The sequence below is a fragment of the Cetorhinus maximus genome, chromosome 17, assembly GCF_964194155.1.
Source record: "Cetorhinus maximus chromosome 17, sCetMax3.hap1.1, whole genome shotgun sequence".
Taxonomy (NCBI): Eukaryota; Metazoa; Chordata; class Chondrichthyes; order Lamniformes; family Cetorhinidae; genus Cetorhinus; species Cetorhinus maximus.
Window position 1 is genome coordinate 6,749,955 of NC_135895.1, and position 22,229 is coordinate 6,772,183.

At 42.5% G+C, this 22,229-nt stretch overlaps 1 pseudogene; it reads right to left on the bottom strand.

Moving 5' to 3' along the window:
* Window positions 1-2,232: 2,232 nt before the first annotated feature.
* On the bottom strand, window positions 2,233-21,780 carry LOC144692818 (di-N-acetylchitobiase-like; annotated as a pseudogene).
* Window positions 21,781-22,229: the final 449 nt, after the last annotated feature.

A 22,229-nucleotide genomic window follows, 5' to 3' on the forward strand; every position in this document is an offset into this window, starting at 1 on the left:
CTCATCAGGTTATTGAACTTCTTGCAGCACTGGTTTGCAGTTCTGGGATGAGAGGAACCTGCACTCAATGTTACTCTCTGGAATTATAGACAAAAATAGCTGTGAAGTTGATGGTTCAGCCCATCTGTGTCCTTTGAAAGAGCTGCCTCATTAATCCTACTGCCCTATGTTTTCCTCAAAGTCCAGACTTTTACCTCCCCTTCAAGCATTTCTCCAATTCCCTTTTGAACATTACCATTGAATCTGCATTCACAATTTTACAGGCAATGCATCCATCAAAACTCATTGTGCAATTTGTTTGTCATCATGTCACCTTTGGTTTATTTTCCTAACATCTTAAATCTATGTCCTCTGGTTGCCAACATTTCTGCCATTGGAATTGGGTTTTCCTTATTTACTTTTAAATATTCCTGGTTTTGAACACCTCTAACAGCTCCCCTCTTAACGATCTGTTCTGTACCTGATAGGCTCATCACTCCCTCTTACTTTAGACTTAATATGTAAAACTTGCAATCCTCCAGTCCCAGGGCATCACCCACATGTCAAAGGAGGATTGGAAAACCATAATCAGAGGAGTCTCTGCAATTTCTACCCTCACTTCCCTCAGTAACCTAGGATGTACTTCTATTTTAAGTAATGTATTCCTTTTAACTATCTCATCTTTATCTACTTTTATTCCACTTTACTGCTGTATTGGCAGGGTTCTCTTCTCCAGTGGGAACGGATAAGCATTAATTTATTAGCTCAGGCATGCTGGCTCTTTTTGGCCTCTAATTGGCTTCACCCTTTCTCTCCTATAATTTAGAGAAGAACCCAAAGGTTTTTTTATATACTTGGCTGATGGTTAGTTCTCATGCCCCTCTTATTCCTTTTTAGATCTATTTAGAGAATATTTCATATATTCAGCCCGATTCTCTATAGTATTACTAATCTTGCATTTGTTATAAACTTCCTTTATCAGTTTCATTTTAATCGCTACATCTTTAGTCATCCAGGGAGCTGTAGCTTTGGATGCATTTCCTTTCCCTCATGAGTGGGGAATGTGCCTACTCGGTACCCAAACGATCTGCTCCCTGCTGGCCTCCCATTCTTCAATTATTGCTTTACTTAGCAATTTTCAATTCCAATCCTGGGCTTGATCCTTTTTTTATAGTTTGCCAAAGGCAAAGAAACCTTAACTTTGCTCATCGTTGAAAGAGGTAATTTTTCTTCTCCATTCAGTACTTTGATCAGATTTCACTGTATTCTTGTAATTTCCACGTCAGAGTTGTATCCTTACTGAGCAGATGGTAAGACTATAATATCACAGGCAAGATTCATGAACCAACTTTGTTAAAAAAAGAAAACTGCAACAGGAACAGAGAGCATTAACATTGTTGTTGGTTAGATTTACAAAGTAAATGCAGAGAAAATGGGAGACACACCCCCACACCATGCCCACCCACCCAAATCCAATGGTGAATCTTGCACATTGGCAATGAGGAGGGAGTGTGATTAACTAAGGACTACTACATATATGTGCCAAGATTAGATCCATGTAGAATTTTTTCCTAACTGGATCCACAATTTTTCTTTATTTCCACTTTCCTCAATCAACACAATTAAACGCTTACTTTGAAAACAGTTTTATTTTGTGAAATACATATTCATCGAGTTGCCATTCAGAAATGGGCAATTGTACAGCACTCAGGATTCAAACTTTAAATCATTGCAGTATTTTGTTCTATTACATTAAAAACCAAACATGCCAAAAGACAATACTATTCGCTGACCATGGAGGAAATAGCAAATTAAAATATTACCCTGGTTCAAACGATAACCTAGTGTAAAATAAAATCATATAAAATAATTATTGAGAATTATGATGTGCACAAACAGACAGCAGGGCTGTGTATATCAGAATTGGTTTATTACCCAATAGGAAAGCTAAATTGTTCCCAGAATTCTAAGTATTTAGCAGCAATAAGTTTTAACTTCCACTGTCATTAAGCAACATGGTATTTGATAAAGATTCGGTGCATTTTGTGAACAACTTCATAAGATGCCTAAAGTGATCATATCTTGTTATGCAAACCACAGTAGTAAATTTGCTTCCCATTGAATAGGAATTCATGCATTACATAAAATGTTAAATCTGTTCACTACATCTGCATTAGTTCAATTGTTAATGTTGGAAGCTATCTCACTTTCTGCTGCATTTACCAGCAATATGAATCACATTAAATGCAGATTTCAAGTTTCAGAAGTTTCAAGTTCTCCATTTTCTTCTGACAGGGCACCGTTCCACATTTCTTCAGTTTGCATTGCTGCTGTTGGATGAACACTGTGGTTTAGGTGACTTCCTAACCACACGCCTATGCCGCGGAGTTTTAATTTCTTCATGGTTGATGACTTTAGTGAAATGCTCTCTGGATCATCATGCCAGACTTCATGGTATTCATTATTAACCTGCCATAAAAGTCAAAGGAAGTTACATAGGTAGGGGATACATTTGGATCAACATAATGTTCCAGACAGAATGCTGAGCATGATAAAGAACATTATTTAAATTACATTAAATCTCTACTTGCATCAAAGGATTCACTTAGATGGAATGTGAGCTCACAACCTCTTGAGTATTGATCCAGTAGTGTAACTATTTCACTACCTCTAGGATGGAGATTTCTTTTTTAAAGTTTCAAAGTTTCACCTTGGCTGAACTATGAAGATAAGCACATAAGAAAATAAGAAATAGGAGCTGGAGTGTCCCAGTTGGCCCTCCAAGTCTACTCTGCCATTCAGCAAGACTTTTACCTCAACTCTGCCTTCCCACACTATCGCCATTTCCCTCAATGCCCTTGACATCTAATAATCTATTCGTCTCTGTTTTGATTATACTCAACAGCTGAATATCAACACCTCTCTGGGGTAGAGAACTCCAATGATTCACAACCCTTTGAGTGAAGAAATTTCTCCTCATTTCAGTCCTAAACAACCAATCCTTTATTGTAACCCTGTGTTCTAGATTCCCCAGCCAATGGAAGCATTTTCTCAGCATTTACCCTGTCATGCTGCTTAAGAATTTTAAGCTTGAATTAAAAGGTCTCTCATTCTTCTAAACTCCAAGGAATTAATACATAGTCCACTCAATCTCTCTTCATAGGAGAATCCCCTCATCCTGAACCAATCTAGTAAAACTTTGCTGCCCACTCTCTCAGGCAATTATGTGTTTCCTAAGGTCAGGAGACCATAACTGTGTACAGTACTCTAGGTGTGGCCTCACAAATGCCTATAGTTGTTGGAAGACTTTTTTACTCTTATACTCCAATCCTTTAGTAACAGGGTGGCATCATCAATGCCCTGTATAATTGTCATAAGGCTTTTTTATTTTATATTCAAATTGCTATGCAACGTATCATTTTCTTTCCTAATTGATTGCTGTACCTGGATTCTAACTTTCTGTGATTCACATACAAAGACACCAAGGCCCCTCTGAAAGTAAACATGTCCTACTCTCTCTCACCATTCAAAAAATATTCTGCTTTTAGTTTTTCCTACCAAAGTGGGTAACTTCACACCTCATGACATTGTATTCCATCTGCCATGATCTTGTCCACTCAGCCAACCTCTTTATGTCCTTCTGCAGCCTCTTTGCATCCTCCTCATCGCTTACTTTCCCAGCTAAATGCATATCATCAGTAAACTTGGATGTGTTATACTCAGTCCCCTCGCCTAAGTCATTGATGTAGATTGTTATTAGCTCAGGCTCAAGAACTGATCCTTGCCGTAGTCCATCATTAACAGCCTGCCAGCCTGAAAATGTCCTGCTTAATCCCACTCTCTGTTTTTTTGGCCATTCAAGATCCTAATTCCATGCTAATATATTACCCCCAATACCATGAGTCTGAATTTAGTGTAAACACCTCTTCAGTGGTGGCATAATTGAAAAATCCCAATATACCACATCCACTACTCCACCTTACGCATCTTGCTATTTATACCCTCAAAAATCCACCACAGATTTGTCATTTCCCTTTCATAAATGTGTATTGACTCTGCTTAATCATATTATGACTTTCTAAGTGCCCTGTGAGCGGGAGTCTGACCATGGGTTTGACATTTAAATGAAGGTGACTTGGTAAGAAATCCTCAGGGAGCATTTCCATCTTAGGTTCAAGCTCAATTGCCCAAGCAGTCAACCCAGTTATTAACATGAAGTTCAAAATTCTATATCAGAATTCCTTCACATTTCGTCACACATTTCTGCTGACTATGGATTGGCTGGCAGAGTCTGCAGAAAACTGATTGAACTGAAATGTGCAGTAAGACAAAGCACAATGATACGCAGTGAAACAAATCAAAGAGTAGTGACTGAAGGTGACAGAGGAAACTTCCTTGGAAATTCCCCCACAACGGTCCCTCTCCATCGGCAGCATCTCCATTACACGTCCGATTTGGGTTTTTGCACTATACTTCCAAAGTTAAGGTAGTGGAACATGAGTTCAGAGGAAATTTCCAGTCTATTCTTTACAACAAAACATCAATTAACTCATCTGGATACTGTGTAATATATGAACACAAGCTTAAAGCGAGAATATATTCCCCATCATTGTCACAATCTGCTGCGTCTGTTTTCTCTGATAAATAAAATTACAAAACTACTACATATATAAAACTTCTAAGGAAAGTATTTGCATTTCTATGGCACCTTTCACAACCTCAGGACATCCTGATGCACTGTGCAGTTAATGAAGTGCTTTTGAAGTGTAATTATGAGAGCAATTCAGGAAAGGCTGCCGGCAATTTGCTCACAACAAGCTCCCACAAACGGCAGGGGACAATGACCACGTAATCTTTCATTGAATTTAGATGAGGGAGAGAGAAAACCACAGCTCTTCCACTGCTGTAGGAACTTTTAACCCAACAGAGAGCATAGATGGGACATTAATTTAACTTTCCATCTGTAAAACAGTGTCTCCAACTGACGATACACAATGTTTTAAAAAACTGAACTGGTTTTGATCCTTTGCTGATCAATTCCCATTTTCCTGTCCATTCTCCGATTACACTCATCTTCTACAGTCAAACTGGACATCCTGAGCTTTACTTAACCGTGATATACTGAAATACTGAATCATGAAACACCGCGATGTTCGCATTCAAAGAATGTTAAAATTCACAGGTCTCCATTTTGTTTTGACTGATGATCTGACCTTGTAAATATAATATGGGGATTTGTGGTCATCATCCCAATATCTCCCAGTAATAGATTTGAGCAACTGCTGCATGATCTCTTTATATGGAATCTGTTTTGCAACTTGAGAACTGCAAGGAGCTCCTTTAACAGGAAGCTCTGTCAGTTTGCATCTACCAGGCTGTAAAAGGATGAGAGAATAGCACTTGTGAATATAGTTACTCTGTTAACCTAAAAAATGTAGCAGCAGCCTGACTGATCTCCACATCCACAAGCTATAATAGTAAAAGGTCAATGGAAAATTTTAAATCTCAGATTAATCAATTTTTATTAGGTAAGAGCATTCAGAGTTACTGAATCAAGGCAGGCATAAGGAATTCAGATCAGCAACCATCTCATTGATTGGCTGAACAGGCTCACGGGATTGAATGTTCTACTCCAGATCCTATGTTCCTATGACTCCACGTGTAAGCAGATGCGCTTTGGGAAAAGATTTGAGAAGCGTATAATTTACAATCTGGAATAATGTGTTTAAAGGAATGCCTTAGTGAAATAATGCAAAATCAACAGACTGTTCCAAAATACAATTAGTTCCCTTTATTGTACAGGCTTTTTAAATTCTTTCACAGGGTGTGGGCATCGCCGGCAAGGTCAGCATTTATTGCCCATCCCTAATTTGATCATTGAACTGTGAGACTTGCTCAGCCATTTCAGAGGACAGTTAAGAGTCAATCACATTGCTGTGCATCTGGAGTCACATATGGGATGGCAGATTTCCTTCCCTGAAGGTCAGAAGTGAACCAGATAGCTTTATGTTTTTAGTTAATAGTTAATAGTTTTATGGTCATCATTACTGAGACTAAGTTTTGGTTCCAAATGTTATTGAATTTAAATTCCTCCAGCTGCCAGAGTGGAATTTGAACCTGTGCTCCCAGAGCATGAGCCTGGGCCTCTGACCAGTGACATTTCCACTACCTCAACTTCTCCCCCTTAACATACCAGACAGATGTATTTCGGATGAACTGACTTCACTCCCATTTCTTGTGGAACGCAAACGAGTAATTTGTCCTTACCTCAAAGAAATGCTCGCAAGTATGGTCATAACCAAACCATGGAACTCCCATCATGAGCTTTCTGGAATCAACACCCAGAGTGATATATGCAGAGAGGCCTAAATGGACAGAAGTATGACTGTATTAGTGTCAAGAAGATTCCAAAATTCCCTGGATTCTGGAAAAGTTCCAATGGATTGGAAAAATGCTAATATAACACCCTTGTTCAAAAAGGGGGAGGCAGAAAGTAGGAAACTATAGACCAGTTAGTTTAAAGTCTGTCGTTGGGAAATTGTTGGAATCTATTATTAAGGAAGTAGTAATGGGGCATTTGGAAAGTCAAAATGCAATCCATCAGAGTCAGCATGGTTTTATGAAGAGTAAATCGTGTTTGACTAATTTGCTAGAGCTCTTTGAAGATGTGACAAGCAAAGTGGATAATGGGGATCCTGTAGATGTAGTATATCTAGACTTCCAGAAGGCATTTGATAAGGTGCCGCACAAAAGTAATACACAAGATAAGATCACACGGAGTTAGGGGTAATATTTGAGTTTGGATGGAGGATTGGCTAACCAACAAAAAGCAGAGTCGGGACAAATGGGTCTTTTTCTGGATGGCAAGCTGTAACCAGTGGGGTGCCACAGGGTTCGGCCCTTGGGCCCCAACTATTTACAATCTATATCAATGACTTGGATTCAGGGATAGAAGGTACTATAGCTAAATTTGCAGATGGCACCAAAATAGGTGGGAAAGTAAGTTACAATGAAGAAATAAGAAATTTACAAATAGACAGGTTAGGTAAATGGGCTAAAATTTGGTAGATGGAGTTTAACGTGGATAAGTTTGAGGTTATCCATTTTGGTCAGAAGAACAAAAGGGTGGCTTATTATTTAAATGGAGAGAAACTTCAGAATGCTTCAGTGCAGAGGGATCTGGGTGTCCTCGTGCATGAATCGCTGAAAGCTAGTGTGCAGGTACAGCAGGTAATAAGGAAGGCATATGGAATTTTGGCATTTATTGCTAAAGGAATAGAATATAAAAATGGGGAAGTGTTGCAACTGTCCAAGGCATTGGTGAGACCGCACCTGGAGTACTGTGCACAGTTTTGGTCCCCTTACTTGAAGAAGGATGTAGTTGCATTGGAGGCGGTTCAGAGGAGGTTCACTAGATTGATTCCAGAGATGCGGGGCTTGTCTTATGAGGAGAGATTGAGCAGTTTAGGCCTATACTCGCTAGAGTTTAGAAGGATGAGAGGAGATCTAATTGAGGTATATAAGATGCTAAAGGGGATAGACAAAGTAGACATGGAGCAGATGTTTCCCCTTGTGGGGCATTCTAGAATGAGAGACCATAGTTTTAGGCTAAGGGATGGTAGATTTAAATCAAAGATGAGGAAGAATTACTTTTCTCAAAGGGTTGTGAATCTGTGGAATTCAGTACCTCAAGTGCAGTGGATGCCGGGACGCTGAATAAATTTAAGGAGGAGGTAGACAGAATTTTAATTAGTAATGGGCTGAAAGGTTATGGGGAGAGGGCGAGAAATTGGAGTTGAGGCCAAAATGAGATCAGCCATGATCGTATTGAATGGCGGGGCAGGCTCGAGGGGCTGAATTACCTACTCCTGCTCCTAGTTCTTATGTTCTTATGTGGAAGAGATAATAATTCTCATAATGTTATTGGATGTTATTGTAAAATAGAGTAATAGTGAGATTATATGTGCATGTGTGCGTGTGTGTGTGTGTGAGACTTAATTGAACTAGAGGCAGCTGGCCTGGATAATTTGATCTAAGAAGAGGGGTTAGGTTTGAAATGTTAATTAGATAAACATGGGGAAGTTTAGAAACATAGGCATCAAGGGAACATTTGCATTTTGAAATAAACCAGACTAGATTTTTTCCAAAGGAGGGTGAAAGGTGTCACCTAGCCAGGTGAAATTTAGAAACGGTGTCTTTATTATTCCCAAAGATTACTGGTGAAATTTAGTGCTATGAAAAGGTTTTATTATCAGGGAGACAATATCCAAAGACATAGTGAAACAATGGGTATTTGCATTCAAAGAGAAAGACATTTATATAAAGAAGTTAGGAAAACTCACTTGGAAATTGACTTGTTCAGGGTATCATGTTTCTTTGCCTGGGTGTTTTAAAATCTATGGGCAGAATCTTCTGGCTGGCGTGTGGGTGGCAGAGTCCACACGCCAGCGCTTAAAATGTGGCGCGAGCGTCCCGACGTCAGCACGCAGCATCGCGATATTTCGGTCGGCGGGCGCGCTATGCAGCGGGACGCGCGCCCACCATTAATTAAAGGCCTCGTTAAGGCCATTAACTCTCCAATCGACCAGGATTTTGAGGGGCCTGTGCGAACTTCGGGCTGGCGCACGGGCCCAATGGGCAGGCGGGTCAGTGATTTTTCTTTTTACAAACCTCATCCAGCGGCGGGATGAGGTTTGATATCGGGTTTAAAAACTTTTATTAAAGTGTTTATGTTCTTCACTAACATGTCCCATCTCGTGTGACATTTTCACATGAGGGGGACATGTTAATGATTTTTAAATTTTTCTATTTTTAGAGTTTCACAGAGTTTCAGCGATCTCCCTGAGGCAGCACTTTGCCTCAGGGAGATGTGCGCACTCTGGCAGTTGGGGAATCCACCCCCACCCCCCCGCCCGCACAAGAGGCACATAGCGCTTCCTGTCAGGCGACACGCAGGGCAGGCCTTAATTTGCCCGCCCACTTAAAATGGTGGTGGGGCCTGTTTCAGCGGCGGCGATCGGCGACAAAATTCTGCCCTATGTATCTTACTGTTGCCTTAACAAAAGTGTAACTGGGAGTTAGATTTATTAGGGGATTTAGAAATGATCATAGTAGTAATTTGTAGATCTATGTATGTATCTAAAGTGATTTTTTCTATTAATAAATGTTTAATCTAGTTTTGTAAAAACCTACAAGACTTGGTGGTCTTATTGCTACTGAATTCAGGGCATGCATCTCAAAATTTATACAAATTGCAGGAACAAGTTGTCACAGTTGTTTCAATTTGGGATTTGAACAACTCAGCATTTACTAATTGTGCCATAACAATTAGTTTAATGTTGATCTAGATCAGGCAGACTCTTGACCAGAGGGTTTTATTGGACATACCTGTTAAAGTCTGGAGGTAGGGAGCATTTGCTTTTGCAAAGCACTCATCCCACATTTGATTCTGCATATCAAAGGAATTTGTGAATAAAAAGTCACAGGAGTTGGCAATTGCCACAAAATCATAGCATCAGCCGTGTTTGCAATGAGGAGACCAGGGTACGTTGAATGTAACCTGAGGGCCAGAACGTAAAAAAAGTTAATATAATCTCATACCTCAGATTGGATATAACTGGTATTTATAGCATGGTTCATGTGAGCTGTGAATTTAACAGGTTAGAAATTCGACAGTGTCCATGCCTGTATGGAATGGTACATGATAATGTTGGGGAAAACAGTGGGCTGGACTTAACAAGGCACCATATCCCCCCACCCACCTTCCTGGGAGATCTCCAGCAGCTCACTCCACAGGCATTTAGCCCTTGGAGGGGCATTAATTGCTTTAAGGCAAGTCGTCAGCCTTCATCTGGACCAAAGGTCCCATCTCTGAGAGCTGCTGATCAATGAAATGGCCAGCAGATCTCCAGGGTTATTGAGGAATTGAACCTGATTTATATTTTGATAACCTCAAGTAGGTTAGTAGCACCATTGGGACCAGCATCTACTTCAGCATCTGCATCCAATCCCGAAACACATTGAGCTGGAGTTACAGAAAGTTTGCGGGGGGGAGGGGGGTCCCACTTTGGCCAGGCTGGACAATTGGACAACCTGGGCAAGCTGCCAATGTGCCCAGCAGGTCTGTTTCGAAGGAACCCACCCTTGCCTGCCAGCAGCCCCTGCAGTGAAAGCTGCTGGTCTGGGTGCTTGGCGTGGGCATCTCCAGCCCCTGGTCAAATCCTAGCAGCAATGGGATGAGGCCATTTAGTTGGTATTAATTGGTCACTTATGGGTCTCAATTTACCCACTGGTGGGCAGGCCACCTGACACAGCCCTGATCATTAGTGAAACTGCGGCAAGGGCTGGTGCGGGTGGGCAGGAAGTAGACATGTCGCCCACGGTATTTTACAGGCTATCTGCCTGCACACCCACTGCCTGGGGTCTGCACAGTCCAGCCCTGTGTGCGTTTATTAAGGGGATCTCAGGTTATCAAAAGATAAATCAGGTTCAATTCCTCAATGCTCATCCCCACTTCTTATGTCAATTTTTCTCTCCTCCTCTTCTAAAGACATCAAGTTGAGAACACGTTGCAATCACTAAAGTGCTGGCCCCACATCAATACCCAAAAAGGCCACATGCTTTAAAATGGGCCACACATTGAGGGCTGGCAGGCTGATTGACAATGGAGGTGGTCCTCGCCCAACATCTGTACATCCACTGTTTCAGTAGCAGGTTTGCCAGACAGTGATCAGATGGTGCATTTAATCATCCCTGTCCCACTGGCCCTTCCAGTGACTGGAGGGGTAAATTGTGCCCTCCAAAATCCCAGCTGAGATCAGATAACTCAGCACAAAGCAGCATTTGTATGGCTCATGTAATCACTGAATTAACCAGAAGGCATTAGGGAGTCAAAACTCAAGAATTAAATGAGGATAATCTGAGTTAGCAAGGTCTATGAATGTATTGCAGGGGAGGCAGTGGCGTAGTCATGAGACTAATCATCCAGAGACCTCTGGGGACCCTAGTTCAAAACCCATCATGGTAGATAGTGAAGTTTGAATCCCCATTGTTGTTAAAAAAAAAACTATCTGGCTCACTAATGCCCTCCTTTAGGGAAGGAAACCTACCATCCTACATGTCATTCCAGACCCACAGCAATGTGGTTGACTCTGAAATGGCCTGACAAGCCATTCAGTTCTCACAGGTAATAAATGCTGGTCTAGCCAATGATGCCCCCATCCCATGAATGAATTTTTAAAAAAATTAACAATAAAAGTCTGCTTCAACTCTTACCATTAAAAATGCCACGTGTGTTTTATTTCTTGCCTACTTAACGATCCCTCACGTAAACAGGAAAAATTTTCTGAACGATTTTTTTTAAATGGTGTGGTTTCCCACCCCCACCCCCGGTAAAAGTTGGTGGTGATCACACCGCACCGATCAGGGCAGCCCTGCAGCCATTTAACACTCTGCGGAGGGTTAATTGGCTGGAGTGGGACTTCTGCCATTCAATCAGGAGGAAAATCTGCCTCAAATCTGCAATATGATGGGCTGGCAACTCCAGAAGCGCTGGCCATTGCTGGGACTACAAGTAGACTCAACAGTCTTAAGTGCTGGAGCTCACAGAACCAAGTAAGTTTTTGAGTCTTGCGGCAGTGAATGCAATGCTTGGTGGGGCAAGAGCATTCAGAGAGGAGAACTTGGGTGGGGGGGGTGGGGGACACCAGATATGGAAAGGGGGCTAGTGATGGCCGTCTGCCATCTGAGGCCCCACCAGGATTACCTGTTGGGCTTCCCTCCTCTCCCTGAACTCCTACTGTTTCTCTCAAATTTGAGGCTGATTGGGAAGCAGCCCTTAAGTGGCCAGTAATTGGCAATTTAAGGACCTCAATTGGGGCAAGGGTAGGCAGGCCACCATAGGCTTTGCCCACCCATTTACAGCGAGAGAGTGTGAGAGAAACAGCGGGGCCATTTACAGCGAGAGAGTGTGAGAGAAACAACAGGGCCAATTACAGCGAGAAAGTGTGAAAGAAGCAGGGCCCTTAACAGTGAGAGAGTGAGAGAAGAGCGTGAGACCATTAAAGAATGCAAGAGGGAAAGGTGTGCAGAGAGCAGCTGATTGGTGAGTAGGATTAGTGAGTATTTCTAGTCTTTAAAGTAAGGTTTTTAGTTTGTGTTTAGATCTCTAGTCTTTTATTTCTCTTTTTCTTCAAGATAGCTTGTTAAGTATAAGATCAATACTGGTGAGTATAAAAAAATAAATTATAGTGAAGTGTAAAGAGTGGGGATACTAGAGTGATTAATTAATAAATTGAATAAAATACGACAGTGATGACAGGACGGGTGTTGTGTTGCTGCTGCAGCATGTGGGACCTGCTGGACACCAAGGTGATTCACAGCAAACACATCTGTACCAAGTGTTTGCAGCTTGGGGAACTTCAGATCCGAGTTAAGGAGCTGGAGTCTGAGCTGCAGACATTGTGGTGCATCAGGAAGGGGGAAAGCTACCTGGACACTTTGCACCAGGAGGCGGACACACCCCTCAGATTAAGTCATTCAAATTTGATCTGTGATCAGGACAGGAGGGTGGGACTGCAGGTGAAGCAGGTTTGGGAACCCAGGGGGTAGCGTTCAAGGAGCCTCGGCCCCTGCAATTGTCCAACAGTTACGAGGTTCTTGCAAACTGTGTGGATGAGAGCAGGGACTGCAGGGAGGATGAGTGAACTGACCATAGCACAGTGGTACAGGGAGCCATTCAAGTGGAAGGAGAAAATGGGAGCGTAGTAGTGGCAGGGGACAGTATAATTAGGGGGATAGATACTGTTCTCTGCAGCCGTGAGTCCCGAAGGCTGCGTTGCCAGCTCGGTGCCAGGGTTAAGGACATCTCCTCAGGGCTGGAGAGGAACTTGGAGTAGGAGGAGGGGGATCTAGTTGTCGTCATCCATATTGGTACCAACGACATTGATAGGACTAGAAAGGAGGTTCTGCTGAAAGATTTGAACAGTTAGGAGCTAAACTAAAAAGCAGAACCTCCAAGGTAATAATCTCAGGATTGCTACCTGAGCCACGGGCAAACTGGCATAGGGTAAATAAAGCCAAGGAGTTAAATGCGTGGCTCAAAGATTAGTGTGGGAGGAATAGGTTTGAGTTTATGGGGCACTGGTACTAGCACTGGGGTAGAAGGGAGCTGTTCTGGTGGGTGGCCTTCACTTGAACCATGCTGGGACCTGTGTCCTGGCGAACAGAATATCAGGGCTGTAGAGAGGGCTTTAAACTAAATAGAAGGGGGGACGATTCTGGAAATGGGATACATAGGCTTACAAAGCAAAAGGATATGGCAGCCTTGCAGGGCAACTATTTAGATAATGATACCCAGAGTGCAACAGGAAGGGACAGAGTGTAGAAACAGAAAAAAACAGCAGCAAATAGGGTCAAAGGGGGAAAAAATTGTAAAAAAGCACAATTAATGGCTCTTTACTTAAATGCACGTAGGATTTAAAACATTTGGAGGTTAATGGGTATGATCTTAAAGCCATTACAGAGATGTGGTTACAAGGAGATCAAAGCTGGGAACTAAGTATTCAGGGTTATGTGACTTTTCAAAAGGGCAGGCAGGAAGGATGATGGGGTAGCTTTGTTGGAAAAAACGGAATAAGTACAATAACAAGAAAGGATCTTGGATCAGAAGATGTAGAATCCATATGGGTGGAGGTAAGAAATAACAAGGGGAAGAAGACATTGGTGGGACTAGTCTGTAAGCCCCCTGACAGTAGCTATACTGTAAAACAGAGAACAAATCAGGGCATAATGAGGGCATGTAAAAAGGCAGTACATTAATCATGGGTGACTTTAATCTTCACGTAGATTGGGAAAATCAAATTGGCAGAGGTAGACGCAAGCAAGAATTCATAGATTGTATTCGGGACAGTTTCTTAGAACAATAGGCTGTGAATCCAACCAGGGATCAGGCTATTTTGAATCTGGTAATGTGTAATGAGGCAGGTTTAATAAATGATCTTAGAGTAAAGGATCCTCTTGGAAACAGTGACAATAATATGGTAGAATTTAGCATTCAGTTTGCGAGTGAGAAACTTGGGTCGGAAACAACTGTGCTAAACTTAAATAAGGGTAATTACAATGGAATGAAGGCAGAGTTGGCTGGAGTGGACTGGGAAAGGAGTTTAGCAGAAAAGATAGTTGATGAACAATGGTGGATGTTTAAGACAATAGTTCATGACTCTCAACAAAGATATATCCCAGTGGGGAAGAAGGATTCAAGGAAGGGGATAAATTAACGATGGTTAGCCAAAGTAGTTAAGGACAGTATCAAATTGAAAGAAAAAACATACAATGTGGCAAAGATTGATGGCAAGCCAGAAGATTGGGAAAGTTTTAAAAACCATCAAAAGATGACCCCAAAAAAGGGGGAAAATAAACTTTGAGGGTGAGTTAGCAAATAATATAAAAATGGACAGTAAGACTTTCTTTAAATATATAAAAAGGAAGAGAGAGACCAAAGTGAACATAGGCCCCTTAGAGAATGAGGCTGGGGAAATAATAATGGGGAACCAGGAAATGGCAGAGGAGTTGAATAAATACTTTGCATCAGTCTTCACGATAGAAGATACTAATAGCACTCCAAAAATACTAAATAATCAAGGGGCTAAAGGTTTGGGGGGGAGGAAATAAATACAAGTAGCACTAGAGAAAAAGTACTAGGGAAACTAATGGACGTAAAGGCTGATAAGTCCCCTGGACCTGATGGGTTGTATCCTGGGATATTAAAGGAAGTAACTACAGAGATAGTGGATGCACTGATAGTAATCTTTCAAGAAACCTTAGATTCTGGAAAAGTCCCAGAGGATTGGAGAACGCCCAATGTAACACTCTTCTTCATAAAGGGAGGGAGACAAAAAAACAGATAACTATAGGCCAGTTACCTTAACATCTCTCATTGGGAAAATGTTGGAGTCTTTTATAAAGGATGTAATAGCAGAGCATTTAGAAATACATAATCTAATCAAGCAGAGTCAGCACTGCTCCATGAAGGGATAATCGTGCCGAACAAATTTATTAGAATTCTTTGAGGAGGTAACATGCAGGATAGGTAAAGGGGAACCAGTAGATGTAATATATTTGGATTTCCAAAAGGCGTTCGATAAGGTACCGCACATAAGGCAGTATAATAGTAACAGCCCAAGGTGTTGGGGATAATATATTAGCATAGATCGAGGATTGGCTAACTAATAGAAGACAGAGAGTTGGGAAAAGGGGGGCTTTTTTAATTCATTCATGGGATGTGAGCTTCACTGGCTGGGCCAGCATTTGTTGCCCATCCCTAGTTACCCTTGAGAAGCTGGTGGTGAGCTGCCTTCTTGAATCGCTGCAGTCCATGTGCTGTAGGTACACCCACAGTGCTGTTAGGGAGGGAGTTCCAGGATTTTGACCCAGCAATAGTGAAGGAACGGTGATATATTTCCAAGCCCAGATGGCGAGTGACTTGAAGGGGAACTTTCAGGTGGTGGTGTTGCCATCTATCTGCTGCCCTTGACTTTCTAGATGGTAGTGGCTGTGGGTTTGGAAGGTGCTGTCGAAGAGCCTTGGTGAATTTCTGCAGTGCATTTTGTAGATGGTACACACTGCTGCTACTGTGCGTTGGTAGAGGAGGGAGTGAATGTTTGCGGATATGCTGCCAATCAAGCAGGCTGCTTTGTCCTGGACGGTGTCAAGCTTCTTGAGTGTTGTAGGAGCAAGCAAGTGTGGAGTATTCCATCACACTCCTGACTTGTGTCTTGTAGATGGTGGACAGGCTTTGGGGAGTCAGGAGGTGAGTTACTCGTTGCACGATTCCTACCCTCTGACCTGCTCTTGTAGCCACAGTATTTATATGGCTAGTCCAGTTCAGTTTCTGGTCAATGGTAACCCCCAGAATGTTGATAGTGGGGGATTCAGTGATGATAATGCCATTGAACATCAAGGGGCGATGGTTGGATTCTCTCTTGTTGGAGTTGGTCATTACCTGGCACTTGTGCGGCGCGAATGTTACTTGCCACTTGTCAGCCCAAGCTTGGATATTGTCCAGGTCTTGTTGCATTTGGACATGGACTGCTTCAGTATCTGAGGAATCGCGAATGGTGCTGAACATTATGCGATCATCAGCGAACATCCTCACTTCTGACATTTTTGGGATAGCAATCTGTAACTCGTGGAGTGCCACAGGGATCAGTGCTGGGGCCTCAATTATTTACAATATATATTAATGACTTAGATGAGGGAAGTGAATGTACTATCACCAAATTTGCAGATGACACAAAAATAGGTAGGAAGGCAAGTTGTGAGGATGACACAAGGAGTCTACAGGGGGATATAGACAGGTTAAGTGAGTGGAAAAAAACTTGGCAGATGGAATATAATGTGGGAAAATGAGAGGTTATGCACTTTAGCAGGAAGGATAGAGGAGCTGAATATTATTTAAATAGAGAAAGACTACAGAAAGCTGTAGCACAGAGGGATTTGGGAGTCCTCATGCATGAATCACAAAAAGCTAACATACAAGTTCAGCAGGTAATAGGGAAGGCAAATAGAATGTTGGCCTTTATTTCAAAGGGAATGGAGTATAAAAATAGAGAAGTCTTGCTAAAACTAAACAAGACACTAGTGAGACCACACCTAGAATACTGTGAACAATTTTGGTCCCTTATCTAAGGAATGATATATTGGCATTAGAGGCAGTCCAGAGACGGTTCACTAAGTTGATCCCGGGTATGGAGGGATTTTCTTATGCGGTGAGGTTGAGTAGGTTGGGCCTGTACTCATTTGAGTTTAGAAGAATGAGAGGTCACTTTATTGAAACATATAAGATTCTTCGAGGGCTTGACAGGGTAGATGCTGAGAGGTTGTTTTCCCTTGTGGGAGAGTCTAGAACTAGAGGGCATAATCTCACAGTAAGGGGTCACCCATTTAAAACAGCGATGAGGAGGAATTTCTTCTCTCAGAGGGTAGTCAGTCTGTGGAATTCTTTACCGCAGAGGGCTGTAGAGGCTGGGTCATTAAGTATATTCAAGGCTGAGATAGACAGATTTTTAATCAGTAATTGGAAAAAAAGCAGGAAAGTGGAGTTGAGGATTATCAGATCAGCCATGATCTCATTGAAGGGCAGAGCAGGGTCGATGGGCCAAGTGGCCTACTTCTGCTCCAATGTCTTATGGTCTTATGGTCATCCCTGTAAAATTTCAGATCGGCAGGGGCGGGTCGGTAGCGGAAAGGCCACCTACAGAATTTTACCTGAACCCCTTCCTGCAAGTTGACCAGTGGAGGTCCATAAAATTCAACCTCTAGGGTTGTGCGTAAATGAAATATAATTTCTCTTCCTTATGGAAATGTCTTGATAGAGTAAATAAGGATAAACTGTTTCAAGAGCAGGAGGATCAGCAATAAGAGGATAAAGATTTAAGACAATTGCCAAAAGAGAAATGAGATGAGATTTTTTTTTTCATGCGATGAGTTGCTGGAATGCGCTGTGTCAAAGTGCGGGGTTGGTGGATTCAGCATAACTTTCAAAAGCAGATTGGATAAATTATGTGGAGGAAAAAAATTTTAGGTCTCTGGAGAAAGGGCAGGGGAATGAGACTTATTGGATAGCTCTTTCAAAAAGAGCAGGCATAGACACAATGGGCTGAATGGCCTCCTTCTATGCTGTATCAATCCTATACTTAGGTGAAGATAACAGTTTGAACCATGCCATCCCCGGAAACTGGACCTCAATTCACTTGGATAATTCCAGGTTACTAGGACTGCATCACCAGATCTGCTGAAGCTGATTCAACATAAAATATCTAATCTCAGATGCAGTCCATGTGGTGTAGGTACATCCACAGTGATGTTAGGGAGGGAGTTCCAGGATTCTAACCCAGCGACAGTGAGGGAACGGCGATATATTTCCAAGTCAGGATGGTGAGTGGCTTGGAAATATTGCCAGAATGTTGCCCAAATATTGTGGGAATATTGTCAGGGCCCATGGCCTTTGCAGTATCCAATGCCTTCAGCCAGTTCTTGATATCATGTGGAGTGAATTGAATTGACTGAAGATGTGATGCTGGGCACCTCCAGAGAAGGCCGAGATAGATCATCCAATCAGCACTTCTGGCTGAAGACGGTTGCAAATGCTTCAGCCTCGTCTTTTGCACTGATGTGCTGGGCTCCCCCATCATTGAGGAAGGGGAAATCTGTGGAGCTTCCTCCTCCAGTGAGTTGTTCAATTGTCCACCACTAACCATGACTGGATGTGGCAGGACTGCAGAGCTTAGATCTGATCCGTTGATTGTGGGATTGTTTAGCTCTGTCTATCACTTGGTAATTTCACTGTCTGGCATGGAGGAGCACTGATTCATCAGCTGAGGGGGTCGGAGAGGAGGATGTGGCGGGCGGTACGTGGTAAATCAGCAGGGGTCTTCCTTACCTATGTTTGACCTGATGCCATGGGACTTCATGGGATCCTGAGTCAATATTGAGAACTCCCAGGGCCACACACTCCCAACCATACACCACTTTGCCACCATCTCTGGGGTGTCTACCCTGCCAGTGGGACAGGACATACCCAGGGATGGTGATGGTGGTGTCTGTAAGGTATGATTCTGTGAGGATGACTATTGTCAGGCTGTTGCTTGACTAGTCTGTGGGACAGCTCTCCCAATTTTGGCACAAGCCCGCAGATGTTAGTAAGGAGGATTTTGCAGGGTTAACAGGGTTGAGGTTGCCATAGTTGTTTCCAGTGCCTAGGTTGATGCCGGGTGATGTGTCTGGTTTTGCTCCTTTTTCCAGGCTTTGTAGCAGTTTGATATAACTGAGTGGTTTACTAGGCCATTTCAGAGTCAACCACATGACTGTGGGTCTGGAGTCACATGTAGGTTTGACCAGATATGGACGGCAGATTTCCTTCCTTAACGGGCACTATTGAACCAGATGGGTTTTTATGACCATTGGTTCATGGTCAATATTACCAAGACCAGCTTTTTAAGAAAAATTCCAGATTTATTAACTGGATTTAAATACCATCATGCCATGGTGGGATTTGAACCCATGTCCCCAGAGCACTGGCCTGGGCCTACGGATTACTAGTCCGGTGACGTTAAAACTAGACCGCCACCTCGCTAGATGATGCACTAACAAACAGCTGTTAGAAATAACTATTTCAATTGATTTATCCAGAAATATATCCATAGTTTTTTTGTATTAAGTACAGTAAAAATAAATTGCTTATTCCCTTTTATTAAATATAAAAAGGTTTTTTTTACCAGGGATCCAGGTATTTCATGGTGGAGCATTTGTGTGGTTTCATTAACCAGCTGAGATAGTGCGTCATAAAGCAGAGATCCATCATCAATATCTTCCCATAGTTCCAAATAGACTCCATCCAGATACAGTATTTTGGCAACATCCATGATATGAATTTCCCATTTCTTTCTAAAATTACGGTCCGCCAATTGGTCAAATGGTATGCTTCCTGGTAAATAGTGAAGAAACAACAGCTTACATCTTCTGCACCATTTGCACAAGGTGTCCCAAAACATCTTAGAGAGCAGAACGGCCAACATCCAGTAGGAGAGGAAGATTTAGGGAGAACTTGCATTTCCATAGTGCCCTTCACATCTTCTGGGTGTCCTTAAGTGCTTCATAGCTTATTAATTACTTTTGAAGTGCAGCTACTGTTCTTTCCTAAGCAGATACAATAGTTAATTTGTGTCCAGCAAGGTCCCACAAATAGGAAATTACAATCTCCCAGCCAATGGACAAAGGAGTCCCAGCCTTAAGAGGAGTTTGCAGGTGAAGCAAGGTTAGAATGTGTCGGATAGTTCAACCAGGGTGATCAGGTGTAATTCAGTCCTCATTGTAAAAAGATACATACCGTCCTTTTAAAAAAAGAAATGATACTTTGATGTGATATTATTTTAAAATTAACAGACAACTTAAAGTGGAAGCTGCAAAACAGGTTTGCTACAGTGCCAGTCCTGGTGGGGAGGTGCTCATTACTCTGCAGCAAGTTTACAGAGGCAGATCCCATTATAAATGCAAACAACATCAACAAATGAACAGATCTTTATAGTGCCTTTAACACAGTAAGACAGCCCAAGACTCTTCACAGGAGCAGAGATGGAGATTGATAAATGGAAAGAATTGTCATTAAAATGTGAAAAACTTGGCCAACAGGAAGAAAGGTTCGGAAGACAAAAAGGCGTGTGTAGCTGAGGATTTTCAAAAATATATTATACGTAGAGTGTTGAATATTTAGCAATGGCTGTATCGAACCTGCAGAGGAATCCCAAGACTGTATCGGCAAGAACACCGATTTCGTAGAATTGCATAAAACCTGCAGCACAGAAACAGGCCCTTCAACCCAACCGATCCATGCCAACACTTCAGCCTCAAACTCTTTAAACTGCAAGTTCCGTTAGGTAGTTCTGAATGAAACAGCTTGCATTAGAAGACAGAAAGACATCTGTTTTCACTTTGATAGAATGTGTTACCTTTCAGGAGAACTCGAATTTGATTTGCATGAGCAAAACACAAAATCTCTGTCTTAAATCTTTCACCGAGTACAACAGTCGTGATCTTAGACCAGTCATAATCCAATCCTCCATGATCAAAGACGAGGACCTGGTACAAAAATAAAACTGTCAGCTGCAGTAGTAAAGGACATAAACTGACATTTAAAAATCCATATTTCATATCAATATAATTGTCCCCAGGGTCCGGCATCAGGAAAGAATAATGAAGACATCTAGTCTGCAGGTTATATTGCTGCAGATCTTGTTGCTGCCACACTGCCCACTTAGCAACATTACTCTGAAGGAAATACTAACCTCATCAACTACAGAACAGTTACAGTCATTTCATATCTACGTTTGTTGAAAGATCTGCTAAGTTGTATTCAGTTTAATCATGAGCATGATCCCAGTTTTACAATGACTGAGGTCAAATCACAATTTTATTACATATGATCCCTGGATTTTTAACTGGGGTTTTGGGGGATCAATATTCTGTGAAAAGTGCAAACCTTAACCATGGTATTAGGCTGTCAGAGTGAGATCACACATCAGTTAAGATTCTGCACATCAGAGAAACATTTGAAAAGAAACATTTTATTGCTGCTGCACTTGTTCAAATATCTTTGCACTGCTCAATATTACAGACGTCCTATTTTCCACAGGCTGTAACTATGCCAAGATTAACACGTTAACATATCTTATATATAATACGATTCTCACTGCACCTCAATAATAATCTGAGCTGCTCCTTGTGCCTCTGCACTCGCTTCACCTGTTCCCCCACCTGGGCTCACACCCTCAGCCTGTCCCTGATACTGGGCCTGAGGCACCGAGCCCTCTCTAGCCTGGATCTCCCCGGGAGCGGAGGCTGGAGCCTGGCCGCTGAACTCTCTTCCCCAACCCCAACCCAGCCCAATCCCAGGGCTAAAAAGCAACATGGTAAAGAGGACAATCTCTCCGAACGTGTACAACAGTGTGGCTGACAGGAGCTGAACCACATGAGGAAAGACACGAGCTCACATCCCAATTCTCCCATTCCAAGTGTTGCTGCTCAATACACTTCAAAAGATAACTTCAAATAAACCAACTCTTTTCCCGAGGGGATTGAATGGTCTGGGACACCCACCTCCACTTGGAACTGATGGTCCGCGGGTAAGGGCGCACAAAAACTCGTACTGGTACACGGACACCATTGCCAGGGTTTTTGCCCGCAGCCTCTGCCGATCCACAGCGCCAGCACCGCCAGAACCTGCGCCAATGCCAAACTCCAGCGCATCGTCTCCGCCGGAGATGAAGATCTGTCAGGCGCGGCGAGATCGTTTCTTTATATTGACCCTCCTGTGGGTGATGATGCCACCTCCTGGGTCCCTCTATCTCGGTTTGTGTGATCACAGGGAAATGTTGACGCAAACTTCATCCTCGGAAATGTAACTTTGCAGAGAATTCTCTTCCCCCCCCCCACCCCGTCACTCCTTGTCTTGTGTAACAATGGTCTCTGAACATTTGCAACATTTCCACCCTGGCTTGATCAGCTTTCTTCTCTGATTCTCTCTCTCCCTTCCTCCCTGCTGATGTTTACTGTATCGCTGAACTTAGGATTCCAGCCGCTGTTTCCATCTCTCCTGGGGGAATCGAGAACATGGAGGCGCGGTTTAGAGGCAAGGAATCTTCCATTACAGACCCGGAGGAACTTATCTTGGAGGGTCGTTAGTCTACGGAATTCTC